The 22,847-nt window shown below is 53.3% G+C and overlaps 1 protein-coding gene across 3 annotated transcripts in view; it reads right to left on the reverse strand.

Annotated features, from left to right (window-relative positions):
* The window catches only part of LOC101939351 (keratin, type II cytoskeletal 5-like), a 59,280-nt gene extending 38,255 nt beyond the window's left edge, over positions 1–21,025 (reverse strand). For 2 of the 3 annotated variants that reach the window (XM_065575582.1, XM_008169522.4), the window contains exon 1: positions 20,982–21,025. The gene's annotated coding sequence lies outside the window, so the exon portion shown is untranslated. Of the gene's footprint in view, positions 1–20,844; positions 20,900–20,981 lie in introns of all 3 variants that reach the window. The other variant, XM_065575581.1, reaches the window with a different exon arrangement.
* Positions 21,026–22,847: the final 1,822 nt, after the last annotated feature.

Here is a 22,847-nt window from a genome sequence, read left to right on the forward strand (position 1 = left end):
CTGACCGTAAACTGGGGTAAAGCAACATAGCTCCAATGACTTTAAGGGTATGGGTACACTACCCGCTGAATCGGCGGGCAGCGATCGAGCCAGCAGGGATCGATTTATCATGCGCAGTCTAGACATGATAAATCGACCCCTGAACTCCAGTGCCGTGAGAGGCACAGGCGGAGTCAACGGGGGAGCAGCAACAGTCGATTCACCACGGTGAAGACACCACGGTAAGTCGATGTAAGTATGTCGACTTCAGCTACGTTATTCACGTAGCTGAAGTTGCTTAACTTAGATCGATTCCTCCCCCAGTGTAGACCAGGGTCTAGGTTTCAGTTACCACCGTAGAATCTAGAGTAGCTCCATCGTGTTCAATGAGCGAAATAACGTCCTTTACCCCTGAACTCTGAATACCTTCCTAATTATACTTTGCACTAACACACACTAGCGTCTTACCTCGGAGTGCTTTATAGAAAGCAATTCTCACAGCCATCCTACGAGCAGGTAACTTACGATAGGTGGCGAAACCAAGGCAAGGGAGGTGAAGTGACTTGTCTAAAGTAATTACTGGGAGAACTAGGATGGGAACAACTAGACCAGAGTGATGCTGCTACATCTTCAGTAATGAGATGCATTATAGTTAAAAGCCTCTAGGCTTTAGCAACCAATACACAAGATGCAAAGGAATTGGATTATTGTTCTTATATTCTCTCACACACACACACACACACACACACACACACACAGAATCCAAGGCAGTCTCCTTTTCCTTCTTACACTTAGGCCTTCCTCAGTAACTGCAAGATCTCACACACACACACACACACACACACACACCAGAATTCACCCCTAGGATCAGCTGGGGAAGGGACTTTCCTCTTCAAAGGAGCTACTCGGATTCAGGCAATTCATGTCAGGAAAGAGCTGTGGATCAAGCCCAGCGGCAGAAAGAAACCGATCAGAACATCCAGGCTAGAAAGTGAATGGGAAATGTTCCCTACCTGGACAGAAATGATCTTTGCCCTGGAGTGCTGGAACTAGGCAGCACCCCCTGGCTTGAAGTGATTTCCAGTTTTGTTGAATGGCTTTCAGCACCCCACTACAGACATGGAACAATGCCTCTACCTTTGTCAATTTCATATTTGGTCCCTGGAGATACGGGAGGCCCTCTGGAGGAAACAGTGACAGCTCCCACCTAAATCCACTAGGATTGTGAGTTTACCCAGGCAATTTTAGACACAGGAAAGAAAGACACCCCTCTCTTTCAAGAGGGGAGGAAATGAGATGGCTGAACAAGCTCGCCCTGCTGCCTTGTAACACAAATACAGTCTCCAGACTCAATTGAAAGGTTTCCACCAGCAAACCCCGCTTCTCTTGCAACCAGATTTTTCCCTTTCAGCTTCGTGTCCATGGTTCTGCTTTCACACACATGCTAACAAACACTGCTGGCCTCAGTCATTCAAACATCAGTGTGCTGCAAGGATTGCAGTGTGTGTGTCCAACAGACAGTCATGAAGCAGCCTCCAGTGAACAAGGGGTTAACGTCAGTGCATCTTCTCCCTCCCCCTACACTGGGGCTCGGGGGATGGGCTAGATTAAGACTAGCTACCTGGAAGCAGAGAAGAGAGACTGCCTCTGGAAAAGGAAGTTTCCACTGGGGATGGGGGCGGTCATTAGGTTTCTCACCATTAGGCTTTTTGGTCCCCCCCCCCCCCCAATATTGTCCTCAGGAATAAATCTGGTCGGCTCTTGAGCAGGAGCGACTCCCTCAAAGTCAACAGCTGTACACTGGAGGAAGCGTGATCAGAATCCAGGCCTGGGGTTCTGCCCCTGAATCAATCCATCACCTTACACCCTTTTTAAATTAGTTTCATAGATTCATAGACTTTAAGGTCAGAAGGGACCATTATGATCATCTGGTCTGACCCCCTGCACGCTGCAGGCCATAAAACCTTCCCCGCCCCTTCCCTGGACTCCACCCAAAATAGCCTTTAAAAATAGGTATGTGCCTCAAACCCTGAACACCTCTGAATTGCAAGGTGGGGAAAGGGGGGGGGGGAATATAAACCCTGATCTGGATCCAAATTGCAAATACCCCCAAAACATAAACAGGCCCAACCAACTCCCTAAGCACCCCAAAAAATGTGATTGTTCAGAATCTTGCAATTTTGCATCTTGAGCCCACATCTACATTAAAACTGCAGCGAGAATCTGCTGGAGAGAATAGAATGGACTAGACCAGGGGTCGACAACCTTTCAGAAGTGGTGCGTCAAGTCTTCATTTATTCACTCGGATTTAAGGTTTCGCGTGCCAGTCATACACTTGAACGTTTTTAGGTCTCTTTCTCAAAGTCTATAATATAGAACTAAACTATTGTTGTATGTAAAGTAAATAAGGTTTTAAAAATGTTTAAGAAGCTTCATTGAAAAATTAAATTGCAGAGCCCCCTGGACCGGTGGCCAGGACCTGGGCAGTGTGAGTGCCACTGAAAATCAGTTCACATACTGCCTTTGGCACATGTGCCATAGGTTGTCTACCCCTGGACTATATGCTCGCTGTCCCCCTGTAGCCAGGTGGGCCCATGAATCAGATGGCATAGGAGCTGCCATCTTCTCCATCCACCGCAAGCACCAGAACAGGACAGGGCTGCCCGGGGAGTGTGGGCGGGAGGGGACGGACGCAAGTGGGGCAATTTGCCCCAGGCTCCGCAGGGGCCACCACAAGAATATAGTATTGCAACTTTTTTTTTTTATGGAAGGGGTCCCCAAAATTGCTTTGCCCCAGGCCCCCTGAATCCTCTGGGCGGCCCTGGAGCAGGATTGATTGTCCCCTGCAGCACATCCTCCAATGCTCTGTCCAATCTAGTCTTAACATCCTATGCACTGGAGCCACGCTTGGGTAAGACTTCAAAGAAGTAGGTAAGAGTGCCCTCTAGAGGATGATGCTTCCCATGAAGCAAAGTTAAGTCTACAATAGGGTAACCAGATGTCCCGATTTTATAGGGACAGGCCCAGTTCTGGGGGCTTTTTCTTATATAGGTACCTATTACCCCACCCTCCCATCCCCTGTCCCGATTTTTCACACTTGCTATCTGGTCATCCTAGTCCACAAATGAAGCTTTCTCCGATTTCATTTTCATTCCAGGTTTTAGAACCCAGGAATTTTAAAGCTTCCCTTCGGACGCTATACCACACCCTCCCGTCCCGTCCCGGGTAATATTATCCCAGAAGGCAACGACCCCTTTGAGATACGCTACATCAGCAGACGTTTTATTGCCTTTTTAGATGATGTCATGAGATGCTGGGCGGGGGGGGGCATGAATAGAAATCTACATATACTCTAAAAGCAAAACCTTTGTATTGGCTTCAAAAGGCAAAAAAATAAAAATAAAAACCCAGTTGTCCAGACCGCTTTTGTTCTTGTTGACGGTTTTCAACAAATAGCCCCTTTTTGCACTGGGTTTGAGGACAGGAAGGAATCAAAGGGTGTGTGTGTGAAAATGTGAAGAGACAAGCTTTGGGTGGGGCCTGCATAAGCTATAATTTTCAATTGGAAAGACTCCAAGGCAAGCCAAATCTTGCTTTTCAAGGGACGGCCAAACCACACCCCTTTACCTGACAGCCAACAAACCGCATGGAGGAACACAGCCTGAAATGCATGAAAAAATAATAATACACAGACCACATAAAAACCTAACCCCCCCCCCCTTTGATTTTGGAAAAAAAAAATAGATGGCTCCACTAGACAGACAATTCTTAGCTATTTCTCTGGTGGAGAGGTGTCCACTAGGTGGATCAAGCGTGAAGAGTCAGGAAGAAATCTTTCAGAGAGCGAAGTACAAAGCAAGGACAGACAGCAACAGATGCTCAGTAAAAAGCCAAAGAAAAGGGCTTGCAGGGCTATGCTCCAATTACTGACGAGCTCCAAAGAAACTTCAGACAGACTGGACCCAGATTTCTGATCTCTCTACCAGGGCCTGATCCAATGGCCATCAAAGTCAATGGAGAGGTTCCCATGGAGCTCAGTAGCCTTTGGACCACTGCCTGCAAGATTATTCAGTCTGGAGCGGGGGGGAAGAGAAGAGAGAGAGACACTGGGCTTAATTCTCTCCCAGTGAAATCAATGAGGGTGCGCAGGCGGGACTCCTTAGAGGTTTAAGGCCTAGCTTGACAAAGCCCTGGCTGGGATGATGTAGTTGGGGTTGGTCCCGCTTTGAGCAGGGGGTTGGACTAGATGACCTCCTGAGGTCTCTTCCAACCCTAAGCTTCTATGACTGAGAGAAGAATTTGGCCAGCTGTTAAACGGTGAATGGCTAAAATGCGGAGGGTGCACAGTTGGTGGGGAGGGGCAGCAAGCCGGCCTCCCATGAGCACAAGAAGGGGGAACAGACGTTGCATGGGGCCGCGGCTAGATCCAGAGTGAGGAGCTGGCCTATTGCACGCCGTGGAGATTGCTAAAAGGTCTGCACAGAAGACTCTTGAACCAGACAACCACAATCTCACCCTCTTTGGGGCAAGCCTGCTGGAGGAGACAGAAAGGGGGGGAAAATGTCCGGTAGTCACGGTCCTGATCTGTGGGCAGCACTGTCCTCTCCCCAGGAGAGCACAGCTGGGTGTAAGGGCCTGTTGCTTCCGATAGTCGAATGGTAAGAGCAAGAAGGGACCCAACCCTCTGATGTGTTTGAGCTGGGTTAGTACTGGAAAGGGACTGGCTGGCCTAGATAAGCAGCTTCATGGTTAGCGCACAGGCATCAGGAAGCCTATGTTCTACAGTTTGGGCAAGTCACTTTGTCGCTCTGCCTCAGTTTCCCCATTTACCCATCCCCTCCCTCTAGCTCATTGGGCGGCAGGAACAGCGTCTCATGACAGCGCACAACGGGGGCCCTGGATTTGGTCGAGGATGGTCACGCAGCGATGCTACTACTACATTAGGCCGCTTATGCTTTCTGCTGCTGCATTAGCAACAAAAGAAGTGGGCAGTTTTTAATAGACTATCCCAGGGCTAAAGAAGTTGACTGGGCAAAAGAAGGAACCCCCTGGTCCCAGGCGCTGCAGACAGCCCAGTGCCCAGGAAGCGACCAGGATTCCTTTCGCATGGTTTTGTTTACGGCCGGGCGCGTCTCCTCCTGGGCTGAGTGGGAGGCGAAGTGCTGAGTTCTCACCACACCCCGACGCTGCTCTCAGAACCGGGCAGGACGCTTGGCAGCCGACCCCGCCGCTCCCTAGCACGGCTGCTGACTGCCATCAAAAGAAAGCAATGCGAGCCGGAGGGGGGACAGGTTGAGGGGCGGGAGGGTGGTTTGGCTTTGGGGTATTTCCCCTCTTTGCTGGCTGAGTGGAACCCCTGTAAACATTCCAAGCGAATCGCTAGCGTGCAGGGCTGGGAACAAAACTCGCCTGCAAGTGAGACCATCCATCGCAGTAGTGACACGGCCCTCACCCCTGCAGTGTCTGAGCACCGCACACCAGCTCTTCCGTAGATCTCAGTCGAGGTCGGGATCATTATCCCCATTTTACAGATGGGGAAATGGAGGCACGGGAGGGGGACCTGCCCGTGGTCACCCAGCAGGCCAGTGGCAAAGCTGGGAATAACGCCCAGTTCTCCCAAGCCAGTCGGCCTCACAGCATCCCTGAAAGATATGGGTGGGCTAATACTGCCTTCTTACCGCTGGAGAAACTGAGGCACCGGGTAGATTAAGTGCCTTGCCCAAGGTTAAGCAGCTGTGGCCGTAGACAGGAAGAGAACCCAGGTCACAAAGTCACTCAGAGGACGGCAGCCAGGCCACTTTGCATATGAAAATCCCACCTTCCCACAAAAACAGGTTTCATTTCTTTTGTAGGAAATCTTCCTCCCCCACCCCAATCGCTGCCTCTTACACCTTGTGTGGGGGTGAATTTCACCCCGCCGCATGAACAGCACGCCCACAAGGCCTAGGCCCCTGCTCTAGCCACTAGGCCCCACTCCCTCCCAGAGCCAGAAGAGGAACCCAGAAGTCCTGACTGCCTACACTCTGCAAGACAAGGCAACCAGAAGTCAAGCAAACCCCCTAAAACTCAATCTGTGGCAGGGGATGGCAAACCCCTTCCCCACCTCCCTGGGGACTCGGACAGAAGCACATCAGGCACGGGGGGGGGGGGGGGGGGGGGAGAGGGTGTACATTGCTGGGGGAAGCCCTGGTGCGACAGCACAAGGCCTAATGCAAACACAGCTCAGCCAGGACGCAGCATAGGCCCGGCCTGCGAAACACATCTCCAACCGAGGAGCAACCTGGCGCCAGCCGATTGGGCTGCAGCAAAGGACTCCGCCACTCCCCTGGGGATTAGCACCCAGCGCGGTCCTTTGCTAGCACGCCCTGCCCCAGAGGGCGTTGTACGGAATCCCTCGATGACTCAGGAGACCTGGCTGCCGGCCATCGCTCTCCTCTCCTGGCTCGCCCAGCCGCACCAGGACAAGCTGAGTCAGGAGCTTCTGGTTGCTTCTTTCAGACTCTGGGAGCCTCCCTCTGCTTCCCCCCCCCCCCCTCCAAACACACACTCCCTGTGCAGCCAGAACAAACCAGCTCCATTGGTACCATGTCAGTGGGGAGCGAATGTGCTTTGCAAAGCCGTACAAAAGAGAGAGATGAGCCCAAATGCCTGTGGGAGACACCCAGAAGGACGGATGATCCCGAGGGATTTGCTCTCAGAGTCACAGCTGGGTCAACCACTGCTTGGGAGAGAAATTCACGGTTACTGTAGTGCACATTGCTGGCAAGAGGGGCCATTTGCTCTGGGCCCCCTGTTTGAGAGGGACCCCGCGCCAGCTAGCATTGCCTGGGGATGTTCCGGAGGGGCGGACGGGCCAAACCTGAGCGGGGGGTGGGGGGGAGAAAAGAGAGAGAGCTCCGCACAACAAGAGCTACCCCCAGTGAGACAGGCCATGGGCCAGCAGTGATGGCTCCACAGGGATTGGCGGTGACACCTGGGATCTCCCCGGTGCACGTGGGTACATGTGCGTCCCCTGTGAAAAAAAAAGTATCCGGGGGCAGCCCTGCAATGGTCAAGATACCCCTCTCTGGGCCACAGTTTTTTCATGTAGATCCACAAGCCAGCCGCTCCTGTTGTTCTCAATGGGAAGTGGCCAGGGCCTTGGTGGGGGAGGGAGAGAAGAGATCTCCATTGTTCCCCACAGGAGCTGCCGGCTTGTGAGTGTTTTTTGGATATCTGGCCACTTCACCGAGCTACCCAGGGCTGAATTCTGCAGAGCGCCGAGTACTTGGGCCCTGATCCAGCAACGCACTTTAGCATGTGCTTTGCATCCTCACTGTCCTAGTTGCCTGAAATGCCAAAAAGGAAACAGAGAGCAAATCAAGCCCTTTGCTCAGTCCTGAACCAGAGCTTCAGCCAGTGTAAACTGGCCTAGCCCTATAATCCAGTATTATGTCATTGGCCTGACTGCTTCATTTAGCTGCCTAAGTGAGCTGATCTCTTTCAATACTGCCAATCCCAAGCCTTCCAGAGCATGCGTCAGGCCTCAAATCTTGAAATTCACTTTAAAAAGCAAGGGGTTTTTAAATGGTGTTCCTTATTCTTTGGTTTAGGTTGTGTTTTTAACTCCACAACCATGAGGGTGGAAACTTAAAAAACACACAACACTGACAGTCTCATCTCACCTGACTCCAGGAGCTGGGGCTTTAAGGAAAGCGCTAAAGTGCACAAGACTCATGATGGAGTCAGAGTTGGGAACACTACAAATCAGGAGACCAATGAGAGGTTTAGCAGGAGCAAGAGGCGATTGAGGTCTTGTGTTTGGGAGAACCCTGGACAGGGCAGAGCGGGGACTGCCAGTTAGGGTGACCAGATGTCCCGATTTTATATTGGCTCCTATTACCCCCCACCCCGTCCCGATTTCTCACATTTGCTGTCTGGTTGCCCTATTGCCAGTATGAACAAGGGGAACCCCCTCATGCAAAGGAGAGGGAGATTGGAACGGCCAGGTGCTCTGCAGGGCCCATGAGCAGACCCCTAACACAGCTAGGTTTGTGCAGCAGAAGCCAATGCACCCTTACTGTGCAGGGCAAGCCAGATCTGAACCTGCCTCCTCACTGCAGTTCCCTTAAGGGGGGCTCCTGGCCTGGCTTTCCTCTTTCCTCTCTGCAGCCCTGCTGCCCCTTACTCTGAAGTGGGGTTCACCAGCCCTGCGGGGCAGCAGCACGTCAACCTCTTATCTCTTGCGAGGCCTCCGCGCTACGCTCCCAGCGCCACGCCTCTGACAACAAAGCCCTGTTCTTGTTCCAAAACCCATAATCGCCCTCATGCAGCCAGTGCATTCCCAGCCCTCTGCCCGGGCCTGTCCGGGCGGGGCCGCCCCACCCGCAACCCAGCTGCCTGGAGCCCTGCCAGGAACCACAAGCCGAGCGTTTAGAAAGCTCAGCAAAAAAGCGCAGCGCCCAAGGTTTTTGTCAGCGCAACCAGGCTGGGGGGGTGGGGGGGGAGGGGAGGAGGAGCCAGCTGTACTGCTGTGGGCTCCAGGTCCCCCCCCAGCAGGGCAGGGAGATTGGGGGCAGGGCAGTGGGGGAGAATTGGACCCTCCCCTGCCGTTAACTGGCTTTTCAAATTGCCCCTTTGGAAAAGGCGTTGATCCAAAGGGTCATCAGAATAAGGCCTTTGAGATGGGCCAAAACAGGCTCCTTCTTCCCCCTCCCCCCTTCTTTTTTCAGATCTCACATACACCCCCCCAAGGGATCAGAAGACAAACCACCCCAGTATGCAAACCCAGCCAATGTGTTGCTGCAAGCTCAATTCAAACCGCCACCCCCAAGCTCTGGCCCTTTGCTATATCGAATGCCCCCTTTCATCTGCAGAGCGCCAAGTGGTTTCCAGAGCCTCATTCATGAAAGCACACAAGCCCTCTGAACCCCAGGTAGATACAGCGGCACAGCCTAGTGGCTCAGACCTGGGAGCCACAACTCCTGGGTTCCATTCCCAGCCTGGGCCTTGAGCTGCTGTGTTACTACCCTGCTTTGTGCCTCAGTTTCCCCCTCCCCCCCCCCCCCCCATGTGTAAAAGAGGGGGCAATGATACTGACCAATCGGCTGGCAGCATATTGAGAGTTATTCATGAAAAGCGCTAGGTGAGGGCCGAGAGCTTCTCACACCTGGAGAAACTGAGGCTGAGAGAGAGCGAAGGGATTTGTCCAGTGTCAGTGCTAGAATTGGAGAACCCGGGCGTCTGGCCTCCGAGATCCCCCTGCTCCAGCCACTAGACTCAACGAGGACACATGCAATGGGTAGGAGCGGCATGTGCTTCTCTCTCTACTCCTCAGCTCCAAGAGGGAGCACTCCCAGCTCTCCAGGACTTGGAGGGGTCTGACCATGCATGTCCTTGGGAAGTGCCTAGCTCCTAGCTCCCAGCATGAATTAGGAGCCACACACACACCCCTCTGCCTCGCTGCAGGATTTAATGGGAGGGCACCAGGATATTTAATCCCTTTAATTAAAATAAGTTACAAGCGTTGGCACAACGTGGGTGCTTAGGGCAGGGACAGAACATTCGGGGATTTTCTCTGCTAGCCAGAAAACGGATGCCTGGCCCCTGATGCAGAGAAAGGTTCCCCGGCAATTTAGTCTCCCTGCTCCAATCCCCTTGCTGCCACCCTAAACTCAGGAGCAATCAGTCCCCCGTTTAAACAAAGTTGAGGCACAGACGAGAGAATCCCATCCGGGTTTTAAGGGGGAGATTGCATCGTCCAGCAGCTACAACAGGTGTTAGGGGGCCTGGGTGCTCTGGGATTGCAGCCAAGCTGCGTCCCTGTGCTGTGCCTCAGTTTCCCCATTGGTAAAATGGAGGGGAGGGGCACAGTGATCCTGCCCAACCAGGCGTGGGGAGGATTAAGGAGGGAGGTCAAGAGTGGCTGCCAGTTTCCCCGAGACCTTTTCAGAGGTCACACGGTCAGGTCATGTCTAGCCCCCACGACCCCATCTTAAGTCAGTGGGGTACAAAAATGGGGTGCCCCAAAAGTAGCACCCCTCAAAATGAGTGGCCAGGGAAAAGATACGTTTTATTGCTACTTTTGCAGCATAAGGGATCACAGAAAGCCCAGGGGGTGCTGGGAGTCCTGCACGGGGATGGCCAGGCCAATCAGCGAAGAGAACACTGTCGAGGCAGGGGCGGTCTCATCGGCCTGGAGTTTAAGGCATGCGCTGGCTTGGCACCATGAGTCCGTGGCGGGTGCAGCACCCGCTGGGAGAACGGAGCCAAGAACTGCAGGGTCCAGCAGGGCTCCCTGGCAGAGCTCCTCCCCTTAGCTTTTCCGGCGAGGGCACCCTGACTCCAACATAACCCTGGGGCAGCGTTAGCTAGCCAGGTGCAGCAGGGCCCTGGCCTGAGCTGGGACAGACAGGCTGCTGGGGAAGGGGGAGCGGTGCTGCATAGACCGGGTGAAGCTGAGAACAGGGCTCCAGTCTCCCTCCTGCCACAGCCCCAGGGAGAGCATGCAAATCAGTGCAAGGCAGGTATAGGGAAATCTTTTCCCCTGCCCCCCCCACCTCCTTGCAGCAGCACCACTGCAAGGAACAAAGATCTGCAAGCACCAGGGGCAGATTGGGCCCAAGAAGCAGAAATCCTGCAGGGGACAGAGCCAACGGCTAGCAGGAGCTCAGGCCTGAGGCAGCCCACAGGACAAATGAAGTGATGCTCCCTCCCTCCCCCTGATATCTGCAGCACCATGCAGGTAGCAGCAAGTAATGCCAGTGCAGGACAGGTAGGGGGAGCCGGCGAGCCCAGCCAGATTCAGGTCTTCCCTGGGCAGAATCTGGGGGACAACATGCAGGCAGTTTCCCAGCAGCCGGCTGAGCGTGAACCCCAACTGACAGCTCCTGGCAAGGCCCCAGTCTCCCGTAGCCCGGGCAAGGGCTGCGTTCACAAATGGTGTGAAGCATCCCAGCTGCGTGCGGTCCTTCCTCGGGCTGGGAGCTCTTCCTGACTTGAAAGATCAGCCCTTGGGAGGGAGACAACCAGGGGGAATTGAGCCACAAGAAGTAGGGGGGAGGGAAGAGAGGGATCCCGTGCACAGGGGGTGCTGTGCTGCAGGGGGTGTCAATCAGCCTTTGTACCTACCCCATAACTCACCCCTGCCCACAGTTTCAGGGGGGGTACACAGTTGGGGCTGGGCCTCTGGACGCCTGGGTTCTATTTCTGGCTGTGCTCCTGACTCACTGTGTTCCCTGCATGAGTCATTTAACCTTCCCGCACCTGGGGAACGAGAGACTTCTCCACATCTCATGCCCATGGCTGAAGGAACAGGTTTGCCTGGGATGCGCTAACAAGGCTTTTCCTTGGTGAGTCACAGGGGTCTTGTGTACTTAACTACTTAGTGCTTGCTAAGGGCTTTGGAGGTCCTTGGGGAAAAGACTTCAGTGAGTAATAGCATGAAATGCCTGCAGCACTCCAACCCAAAGAAAGCCACCTTTTAGGGCAGATCCCTGCCTATTTGCTTTGGGATCAAGGCCCCATAATAACTTAAGATGGGGTCATTTGGACTTTTCCTCTCCTGAATCATTCCAGCCTAATGCATCAGCTCCAGAATCCTACGCCAGATAGGTCTGCTCTACCATGAAAAGATTTGCCAGCATATCTATGAAAGACACCACTAGTGGGCATAGCTGTACCAGCAAAATCCCCAGTTATACCAGCCAAAAGCTACCTCGGTGAGAGGCAGCTGCCTCAGAAAGTTTGCTATTCTCCCCCTTGGCCAGATGCAACCGAGTCACAGTATAACTAAGCGACTTGCCCAAGATCACACAGGAAGCCTGTAAGAGCAGGGAAATAAACCCAATTGTCCTGAGCACCATGTTAATGCCCGAAACTGGGGCCTATTCATGCTCTGCTGGAACAATGCACTGAAATGCAGTGACAGTGTGCACAGATTTTTAAGATCGCACACCCTGGTTAAAGATCAGCTGAAGGAAGAGATGCTAACTCTGATTTTCAGAGTCACTGAACACCGACAACAGCAGGGAAAGTTAATGAGAACAGATGGCACTTGATTCCTCTGGAAACTAGCAGTGCCCAGTAAATTATTAAGCTGCTTGTCATCCATCCATCAAGGCACTAAGCATCACCATTTTACAGAGATCATACCTACACTCGCACAAAGTCAGGGTCAGAGCTGGGGATAGAAGCCCCCCCCGATTCCTTCTCTCCTGGGTTCTGCCCCTGTTCTAATCACTTCCCAGATCTGGGAGGAGAACCCCAAAGCCCCAATTCGCACGTCCCTGCTCTTAACACCTAGACCGCACTTTGCTCCCAGAGACTGAAACAGAACCCAGGAGTCCTGCTCCCAGCCTGTTGCTGGCTTTAAAAAAGTTGACAAGAGTCCTTGGTCCTGGGGATGGAACTGGCCTGATAACAGTTTCCAGGCCCAGCTCATCAGCAGGTCTGGCAGCTGGTGTCTTCTCTGCACGAGTTAAATACCCACAGGAGTGTCGCAGATTAACCTGCCAGCCACAGAAATCCCACTCCAGGCTGGAAAACACCCGCTTCATTTCTGTTCCTTTGCTGCCCTCCAGTGGGAGCTGCCTGTTCTGTAGCTGCTGCTTGTCCCAGTGTATCCCCCCCCACCCCCAATCACTGAGCCACTGGGGGCAGAACCAAGAGGAATCAAAAGAATCCAAGTCCGACATGTGGGCAAAGCCTATTCGGTCCCCTAGTCCATCCAAGCGCCTTGGCCAGGGCAGCATTGTTCCCTACATCATATTCCCCGGTGCTTTGGTAGGGGGCTCCCTGACCAGGGGCCAATTCCCCAGTCTCACATTTCCAGGTCAGGGAGATCTGCCTGGTAATTAAACTCCCCACCCCTCTTTATTTCAATCCATTGCCCTTAGTTAATTTCACCCACAAGCTCCCTGGCTAATTTCATCCACAAGCCCTAGTTATTCACTCTATAGACCCTAGAGAATTTTCAGACCCTGGCGTGGCCAAACCATGGCTCATGAGATATGGGAGGCTCTTTTGCAGTTAAAGTGCGGCTCATGGAGCCCCCTGCCCCCCCCCCCCCATTTCACCCATTCTGGAGGGGATTGGTCCTGCTTTGAGCAGGGGGGTGGACTAGATGACCTCCTGAGGTCCCTTCCAGCCCTGATATTCTATGAAACTTGCTAGCCAGTACAGACTGGGCGGAGGGGCGCTCGGGGTTTCTGATCTGCGGCAGGGTGGTGGGACCACGCAACTTCTGCCCTGCTTGGGGGGGGGGGGGGGGGGGAGAGAAGAGAGATCTGGGCTTTAGCCCTGTACCCCAGCAGGCCCCACAGGGCAGGCTGTACATGTCTTGCAGCCCTCGACTTCTGAAGATCAAATGTGACTCAGAAAGTCAGTAACTAAGTTTGACCACCCTTGTTATAGACCCTAGATAATTGGATCTCATTGCCCCGTGGGCTGGAGCTGAAAAACCGCACAAGGCCACAGAGAGAGTCAGAGCCCGATATAATATCCTGTGCTCAGCCTGCGATGGCAGGCTGTCTAGTGCACCAAGACAGGCTGCTAGAAAGACACCGACTGTTGCATATAACCTATAGGGACCTTCACTCAATATGGAGAAGACTAAGGTGCTCTATCAACCTACTGCAGGCTTTGCATGTGATTCACCACAAATCGCCATCGAGGGTCAGACTTTGGAGACAGTCAAGCACTTTGGCTACCTTGGTAGCCAATTTTCTCAAAATGCAAAAATCAACCGTGAGATCCAGCCCTGGATCCGGTGCGCAAGGTCTTCCTTTGGGAAATTGCTCCAGTGCGTTTTCACGGACCGTAACCTACGTCAGAATGCCAAGATTCAGGTCTAGAAGACAACTGTTGTTCCTACAGTCCTCTATGGATGCGAAACCTGGGTGACCCATCGACAGCACCTCAAGAGTCTAGAGGGGTCCCTCCAACGATGCCTCTGGAAGATCCTTCACATCAAGGGGCAAGATCGCCACACTAACACCAGCATCCTTGCTGAAGCCAGTGTCACCAGCACTGAAGCAATGATCCACATGCACCAACTTTGCTGGGCTGGACATTGTGTGCGGATGCCAGATTCTCACCTCCCAAAACAAGTCCTCTACTCTCAGCTCACCCGTGGTCAGATCCCACGGTGGTCAGAGGAAACACTACAAAGACACATTGAAAGCGCATCTTCAGAAAACCAATGTGGACATCACCAGCTGGGAGGAGCAAGCCACCAACCGACCCCAATGGTGCCATATCCTCCATTAGGCAGTGGCCCACTTTGAGGAGAAGTGCCTTGCCCTCAAAGCTGAAAAGAGAGAAGAAAACTTTCTCCTAGCAGGCAGCTGGCCTACCACAAAGTGTCTGTACTTACTGTGGGCGGATTTGCGGTTCCAGGATCAAACTCCTGAATCAACTCAGAACCTATATGTAAATCCATGTAGAGATCATCCTCAAATTGAGGGACCGCCAATCAATCGTGTGGTTTATGGTCCTTTTAGACAGTCTAGATTTAAAAGTTGCCAGCGAGGAAGAATCCACCCCGGCCCCTGGTAAGGGGTTCCAGTGGTTAGTTCCCTCCTCTCACTGTTAAAAATTTACACCTGATTTCCTCTTCATAGGAGGAGTCACGGACATGGGGGGAGGGGGGGACAAGACAAGACCCTGCACCCCTGGCTTCCTGTGATTCACCATGACTCTCAGCCAGCCAGTAAAACAGAAGATTTATTTAGATAACAGGAGCACAGTCCAAGACACGTCTTGCAGGCACAGACAACAGGACGCCCCATTCAGTTAGGTCCCTCTAGGGGGGCCAGGGAAGCCAGAGCCCCATCCCAGCCAGCTCCAAACTGAAACTCCCTCCAGCTGTCTCACTCAGCCCCCACCCTTTGTCCAGTTTCCCAGGCAGAGGTGTCACCTGGCCTCCAACCCCCCCCTCCTGGGTTCTCATGTTACATGCTCAGGTATCCTCCCTCAAGGAAAGTCTCCCATCCCCAATGCAGACCATCCCAGCCAAACTCCCTTGCAACCTTCCCAGGTCAACACTCCCCACCCAGTATCCGAAGAAAACATTAAGAACAGTCCCACATCATCACAGAAGGAACCTCCCCAGATTTACGTGTCCAGGGTGAATACTTCCTCTGTGTGTCCCCCTCAGTTTGTGACTGACACACATTGCATCCCAGCTTTGAGAGTTTGTCAGACACATGAGGATGGCAGGGCCTGGTGTGTGCCCTGTCTGGTGTGCTGTTGGCTGGCACCGCTGCCTAGCTGTACTTCTGTAACTTAAAGAAAGTTCTGAGGCTCTGTTGTTCAGCTCCCCCTCAGCCCCAGCCTGGAGGGCTTGTGGTCTGCTCTTTGGTCCCTACCCTTTGGCCTTGGTGCTCCTAGCCAGAGTTAAAGGTCCCGCCAGCATAGCCATTGCAACACACAAGCCTCCATACTCCACAAGGTGAAGTCCCTTGGATTGTGGGAAACCCAGAGGTCTGAAGGTGGGCATGTGACAGCCCTCAGGGTGGGTGGGTCTGTCAGGATTGAACCCTGGACCAAAAAGCATCACTATTATCCAGCCAGTTTGAAGATTCACTGGAGGAGCTCACGGGAATGTGGGTGCTACTCCCATGTATCCAGGCAAAATTTGTCCACCTGTCCAGAGCCTCCATTGGCAAGGCTGGGTGGAACTCAGCCCACCCTGGGTGCAGGAGACTCTGATCCCAGAGGGCTCTGCAAGGAGATAGAGGTGCAGCATCAGACCTTGTCGGCAGAGGCTTCCCTATGGAAAGTGTTGCATTAATGCGGTGGATTTCCTGCGGTTCCCAGTAAAACCCACTGTGTGGCTCTGGCTCCCTCTGGTGGCAAGCCCATGTATGCCTCTGCTATTGCATCTGAGTTCATGGATAGGGCCCTACTAAATTCATGGTCCAGTTTGGTCAATTTCACAGTCCTCGGATTTTTAACATCAGAAATTTCATGATGTCAACTATTTAAATCTGAAATTCCACAGTGTTGTAATTGTGGGGTCCTGACCCAAAAAGGAGTTGGGAGGGTTGCAAGGTTATTGTAGCAGGGGGATTGTGGTACTGCTACGTTTACTTCTGCGCTGCTGCTGGCGGTGGTGCTGCCTTCAGAGCTGGGCAGCTGGAAAGTAGCGGCTGGTGGCCGGGATCCCAGTTCTGAAGGCAGAGCTGCCGTCAGCAGCAGCGCAGGAGTAAAGATGGCGTGGGATGGTATTGCCACCCTTACTTCTGCGCTGCTCCCTGCAGAGCTGGGCCCTTGGCCAGCATCTACCACCATCCGGTCACTCAGGTCTGACAGCAGCTCAGAAGTAAGGGTGGCAATACCACAACCCCCCCCCCCAAATAATCTTGCAACCCCCCTGTAATTCCCTTTTGGGTCAGGACCCCCAATTTGAGAAATGCTGGTCTCCCCATGGAATCTGTATAGTGTAGGGTAAACGCACACGAAAGACCAGATTTCACAGTCCGGGACACATTTTTCATGGCTGTGAATTTAGTAGGGCCCTATTCATGAACCTGGTTTTATCGCTATGGCAAAGGAAGCCAATACTTTTGGGTCCAGGCAAGGTTCAGTCCCTGCAGACGACCCAGCCAAGGGTGTCTTTGCAGCAGAATTCCTGCAGCAGGCGACCCTGCTCAAGAAGCAGACAATTAGTCAGCATAGGAGGTATTTAAATATTGCAGCTTGTCGAAGTGTTTTGCCCACCAGAGGTCTCCCTTGCATCGAGGATGAACATGGTCACTCTCCTAATGCAATATTTTTGTTCCTGATCTTACTGCAGAAAGCTGGTCTCTTTCGCCAACGGAGGGGCTGACCCAATAAAAAACATTATCTCACCCACCTTGTAGGTGCAAATGTCTGCCCACAAGAGGGGTTGATTCCCCAAAGGTTTAGCTGTGTTACCTTATCACCAGCCTCTTCTGCATCAGGAAATACAATTGCTTGAGCTACCCCTTCTCAGCACAGCACCAAGACAGGTCAAGGACGGGTTTGATTTCTCCTGGAGATGGTGTTTGTATCCTGGTCCAGATTTAGGCTATTGTTTGGGTTAGAGGCTGAATCAAGATTCAGGCTGGGTCTGCTGCTCCACCCAGGGTCTGTCCCCAAAGTAGCAGATAACTTGCCAGTCTTCCACCTCCTCACTGACGGAGACCTCCCCGGCTCAGCTGATCTGGAACCAAAACCAGCACCTGCCAAACTTTGTTCCGATTCAAAAGCAAGACTGTAGGATTCATGAACTGCTGACACTGGAATGGGGTGGGGGCTAGATTCAAGGCTCAGACTTGGGCTGTCGTCGACATCAGCTTCACGTTCTTTTTCCAATCTTCCTAGGAATACCGAGTGCTTTTCAGCCATAGATCTCCAAGTGCTTTACAAAGGAGTATCACCATCCCCACTTTACTGCTGGGGAAATGGACACACACACACACACACACACACACAGCTTTACCCAAGTTCACCCAGCAATCCAGCAGCAGAGCCAGGAATGGAACCCAGGTGTCCTGAAGCCAAGGCAGTGCCCTACCTAGCAGGCCACATTGCTGTAGAGTTTAAGGCCAGCAGGGACTCGATCATCTACTCTGACCTCCTGGATATCCCAGGCCACCAACACCACCCAACTCCCGCACACTAAACCTGACACCCAAGATTAGTCTCTGGAGAGCTGAAATACTTGGGTTTAGACTGCTGTGCCACAGGCAGAGAATAGGGGCGATGGAGTTGCACCAGTGCCCAGTGGCAAGGAAAGGATTGAGATACACCCCCATAATCCCAGCAAGGGACCCGCAGCCACATGCTGCAGAGGAAGGCAAAAAAACCCAAGGCCACTGCCAATCTGTGAAGGGGAAATTCCTTCCTGGTCCCACACATGGCCATCAGCTGGACCCTGTCCAGGGGAGCAAGAACCAGCCAGCCAAGCACTTGAAAGAATATTCAGTGCCACCTCAGAGCCCTGGCCCACCCCCATCCCATCCCCAACCGTGGCCATGCCTGATGATGCTCCAGAGGAAGGAGATAACCTCCCAGAATACATTGGGGAGGCACTACCTGCCTTTGCAGAGGTGCTGAGATCCTACTATAACAGTGACAGGGGCCACATGGAGGGAGACCAAGGCGAAAAGAGAAGGAGGAAGAGGAGAAGAAATGTCTGTTGCCCTTCCAGCCCCGCTACCCCAAGGAGCGAAGCACGGCTCTGACCTGACAGACATGGACTGGGGTTTCCATGTTCTAACAAATGAAATGTAACAGAAGAGGAATAGGTGGATCCCAGCAGCGTCCCCAGAAGGGGCATCCATAATTTACAAACCATCACGGTAATGTGGAAAAACAAAGGCACCAGATGGCAAGCGAACCGGTCCCCCTGCAGCCTAAGGCAGGTTGTTTGCACTCACCTCATGGGCTCCCAGTGTTCCACTGAGCTCCTGGAACAAATATCTGTGGCCGGATCCCATGTGCTGAGCCACACAGAAACAGGCAGACTCCCGTTGAAGATGGGGCTCTGCATGGGCATCAGGATCTGCCCAGGATTGGGGCCCTCATGAACAAACAAGGAGCATTCACTCTATTGTTAGTTGTGGAGTCCGATTATTCTGACACCTGCTGGGTAAGTTCTTTGGGCAGGGACGGTCTTTTGGTTCTGCTTGGACAGTGCCTAGCACAATGGGGTCCTGATCCGTGACAGGCACATAGGTGCTACCATAATGCACCTAATAAATAATGTACAGCACCTAGCACAGTGACTGGACATCTCCCCAGCAAGGCTGAAAACACAGGCTGCTCAAATGCAGAGTAGACCTTTACCACTTGAGCAGCAGTAGTAACTCCGTTGGCTGCCAGCAGTAGTAGGCGCTTATCCTCTATGTAGACCCCCAATAATACAGCATGTCACACTTGCTCTTCATTTTTTTAACCTTCAGCCACCATTTTAAGAGTTCTAGTCATCCAATCCAGGAGCAGGAGCCATCCCATGTGACTTGGGCAACCAATCAACACATGACCAGTAGTAACTAGGCAAAGTGGAAAGTCTGTGAGCTGCCCAGAGGCTGAAGTTTCTTTCCGTTAGCTATTTGGCGACAGAAATTGGTGCCGGGTCACAGATGCGAACCAAGGAGCCTCAACCAGAAATGTTTCCCGTGCAGCCTGAGCGAGCCCCCAGTGCCTGAGCCAGCCCCCAGTGTAGCGAGGAAGGAACCAGACACTTGATCTGTCCTCTGTAGGTTCTCATCCCTGTAGGATCTGAGCATCTTCCAGCCATGCACTAAGTGACGCGACTAACATCCCTCCCGCGTGCCTCATGCTCTCTCCCCAGGGGGAGAATTGTGCATGGCGTGGTTCAGCCAGGTTTTGTTTTTAAAGGCCCCCACGGCTGTGCGTTCCTAGCAGAGAGGGCAGGGCAGAGCAGCTGGAGCGGGAGGTCTGTTGGACGCATTCCAGCCCCTCTCCGGGGAACAAAGACATTTCTTATCCCCAAAGAGGAGCAGCAAGGAGAATCCAGCCAGTTTTCCCCTTGAAGCAATTCCCTCATGCCCCAGCAGGGGGCACGGTGCCACCTAGCAGAGAAACTTGCATGCAGCACCCTTGACAGGAAATGCTGATGCACTCGCTGTTCAAGGAAAACCTGGATGGCTTGGAGCACCCAGGACTCAACCCTCAATTTGCCTTGCACCTTGCGTTAGTCATTTATACCTGTTCCTAAGGATAGGGTATGAGCCTGGGCCTTAGGAGACAGAGGGCCAATTCCCAACTCAGCCACAGGCTTCTCCTTTGAACTGGAACAAGGCACTTAGCCGCTCTGTGCCTCAGTTTCCCCATTTCCTCAATGGGAGCAATAGCCCTGCTTCACAGAAGGGTTATGAGGCTAAACACTCAAGGATTGGGAGGTGCTCCCGTGCTATGGCAACGGGCCATAGCAGTGTCTAAAGCGGACGTACAATATTGGTGTAGAATGCTACCAGGTCCAAATGCTTCAGCATTGGAGATCATGCCCCATTAAGCCATAGTGGGACAGTTAGTCCATACTAGAAAGAGTTCGCCAGCAGAGCTCCTAGTGTAGACACAGCTTACAGCAGCAAGAGTGCTTATAGCGGATACCAGCGGTCACGGAACTACTCCATACAAAGCCAGTCAGGACTGGGGGCTGGCCTCCTCTCTGGGAGCAGACTGTCTCCAGGCAAGAAGCTTACACAGCTTCAACCTTCCTGGGTCTGACCTCGGGGAGCATTCAGCATCCCCGTCCACACCGTGAGCTTCCCACAGCAAGTCCGCACAGGCAGGGCTCCTGGGGAAGCCAGAGGGCCCCGCACCCCAACTCCGCAGTCAGACGTGACTCTCAGCCAGCGTAAAACTGAAGGTTTATTCGTTGACAGGAACGCTGCATAGAACAGAGTTTGCCATTACAGACATCAGTGACTTTCAGCCAAGTCTATCTTGGGAATCCTGGGCCAGACGCCCTGGATTCCCCCTCCTCCAGTCCCCCCGACTGCCAGCCTCCAGCCACCTGACCTCTGACCCCCTCCTCCTGCTCTGTCTCACTTCCTGGGCCAAAGGTGTCACCTGGTCACACACCCCTCCTGGGTCTCAGGTTACATAGATGCTGAGGCCCTCAGGGCAGGTGAGACTGCAAAGTCACACCCCCAATTCCCACCACCTAAGTATTGGTGCAGTACACTGGGAAACCAAGGTATACACAGTATTATATAGGACAGTAAGGGTCACATGCAACATAAGATGAATAAAACCCCCACTTCATCACACCAGCTCCCCAGATGAGCTAAGCTATGCTGGCACTTTTATGCCAATACAAGTGTGTCTACACTAGAGTTTTGCCACAATAGAATTTAAAAATCACACCCCTTAGCAATATTTCTGTACCAGCAAATGTGTCTGGGGTTGATCTCATCAACAGCCAGGACATGGGTGGCCACACCTAGTGTTGGGAGCAGGAGTCAATCAGCAGGAATAAGAGACCAGAATCACAGACCAGATACCAGGGGTCAGAGCCAAGTTACCTGGAGTAAAACTAGGCTGGATCCAAACAGGTACAACCACAAATGTTCTCAGCAAGTACTAACCTGCTGCTGTGCTTAAGAGCTGGTCTGCTTATTCTTCCCACCAATCAGGCTGTCTAGCCAATCAGGCAGCCAACTCCAGGCCAGCTGCGCTCGTTAGGTTGCCCAGAGACGGCTCTACCAGGCCTTGATTCCTGACAGACCTGACTTGAAGATACGTCTACACTGCAATCAAAGGTGTGATTGCAGCACATGTAACATCCCCAAGCTAGCTTTGAGCTGGCCCGGGCCACCACCTTTGCTGCAGCAGCTTTGCAATGTTCGAGCTGTTTCCATTTCAACCGGGGTTTTTACTTGAATTATTTGCACTTTTTTTAAAAATTGAAACAGTTTTTTCCACCAACATTTTGGATTCTGCCCAATGGCGGAGCTGGGTGGATAGCATGGGCTGTTCTTTGTGCCAGTGGCTGGGCTCAGAATTTTGAACCATTTCTCGCGTTCGCTCACACTCACTCCCCCGTGCAAAGTGCAAAAAGTGAGAAGAGGCCAGCTGCCTCCGAGCAACCAGCTAGGGGCACCATCTCCACCCACAAGAGCCGGCACAGGCTCTGGAGTGAGACCCAGCGTCCTTGCACAGCAGGAGGAGAGGGGGTATTTCGAGGGAAGACAGGGAATCTCTCACCCATTTGGAGAATGGGATGGGGGGGGGTAAACATTTACTCAGCTTCTGTGCCCCAGTATATAAACTGCCAAAGCTGCTCAGAGAGGAGGGATAGCTCAGTGGTTTGAGCATTGGCCTGCTAAACCCAGGGTTGTGAGTTCAATCCTTGAGGGGGCCATTTAGGGATCAGGGTGAAAATCTGTCTGGGGATTGGCCCTGCCTTGAGTGGGGGTTTGAACTAGATGGCCTCCTGAGGTCCCTTCCAACCTTGATAGTCTATGATTCTATAAGTGGGGGCCCACAAGGATTCCAAAAATTAAGCCTTGCAACTCCAGGCTTGTTTTACACTCCCAAGGTTACAGCTTTTCTCTGGCCTTGGCTTGGTAAACGCTGCCACCACCCAAATGCAAAAAAAAAAAAACCTTTGGACCCAGGAAGGCGCACTTGGGAATTCTTCCCCGTGGGGTACCCTCAAGCCTAGGGTTACCATATCTCATAAATAAAAAAAAAGGACCCTCCATGGGCCCTGGCCCCGCCCATTTCCCCGCCCTAACTCCGCCCCCCCCCCCTCCCACTCCCAGCCAGGGGGAAAGGGCTGCCCCAGTGCTACCGGCTTCAGGGTTTGCCGGGCAGCCCCCAGACCCTGCGCCCCCAGCCAGCGATTCCCAAGGGCAGCTGGAGCCCGGGAGGGGAAGCGCCCAGCCGGGGGCACAGGGTCTGGAGGCTGCCTGGCAAACCGTGAAGCCAGTAGCGCTCGGGCTTTGGGCAGCCCCTATGCCTCCGGACCCTGCGCTCCCGGCCAGGCCCTTCCCCGCCCGGGCTCCGGCGGCGCAGGGTCCGGAGGCACGGGGGCTGCCCGAAGCCGGTAGCGCTCGGGCAGCCCGGCTCTTAAACAGAGCTGAAGAGGAGCAGAGCCTCCAGCCGCGGGGGCTCTGCTCCTCCCCGACTCTTCGGCTGTGTTTAAGAGCCGGGCTGCCCGAGCGCTACCGGCTTCAGGCAGCCCCCGTGCCTCCGGACCCTGCGCCGCCGGAGCCCAGGCGGGGAAGTGCCCGGCTGGGGGCGCAGGGTCTGAAGGCACGGGGGCTGCCCGAAGCCGGTAGCGCTCGGGCAGCCCGGCTCTTAAACAGAGCCGAAGAGTCGGGGAGGAGCAGAGCCGCCATTTTCCCGGACATGTTCGGCTTTTTGGCAATTCCCCCCGGACGGAG

Source organism: Chrysemys picta, chromosome 22 (genome assembly GCF_011386835.1).
Source record: "Chrysemys picta bellii isolate R12L10 chromosome 22, ASM1138683v2, whole genome shotgun sequence".
Classification (NCBI taxonomy): Eukaryota; Metazoa; Chordata; order Testudines; family Emydidae; genus Chrysemys; species Chrysemys picta.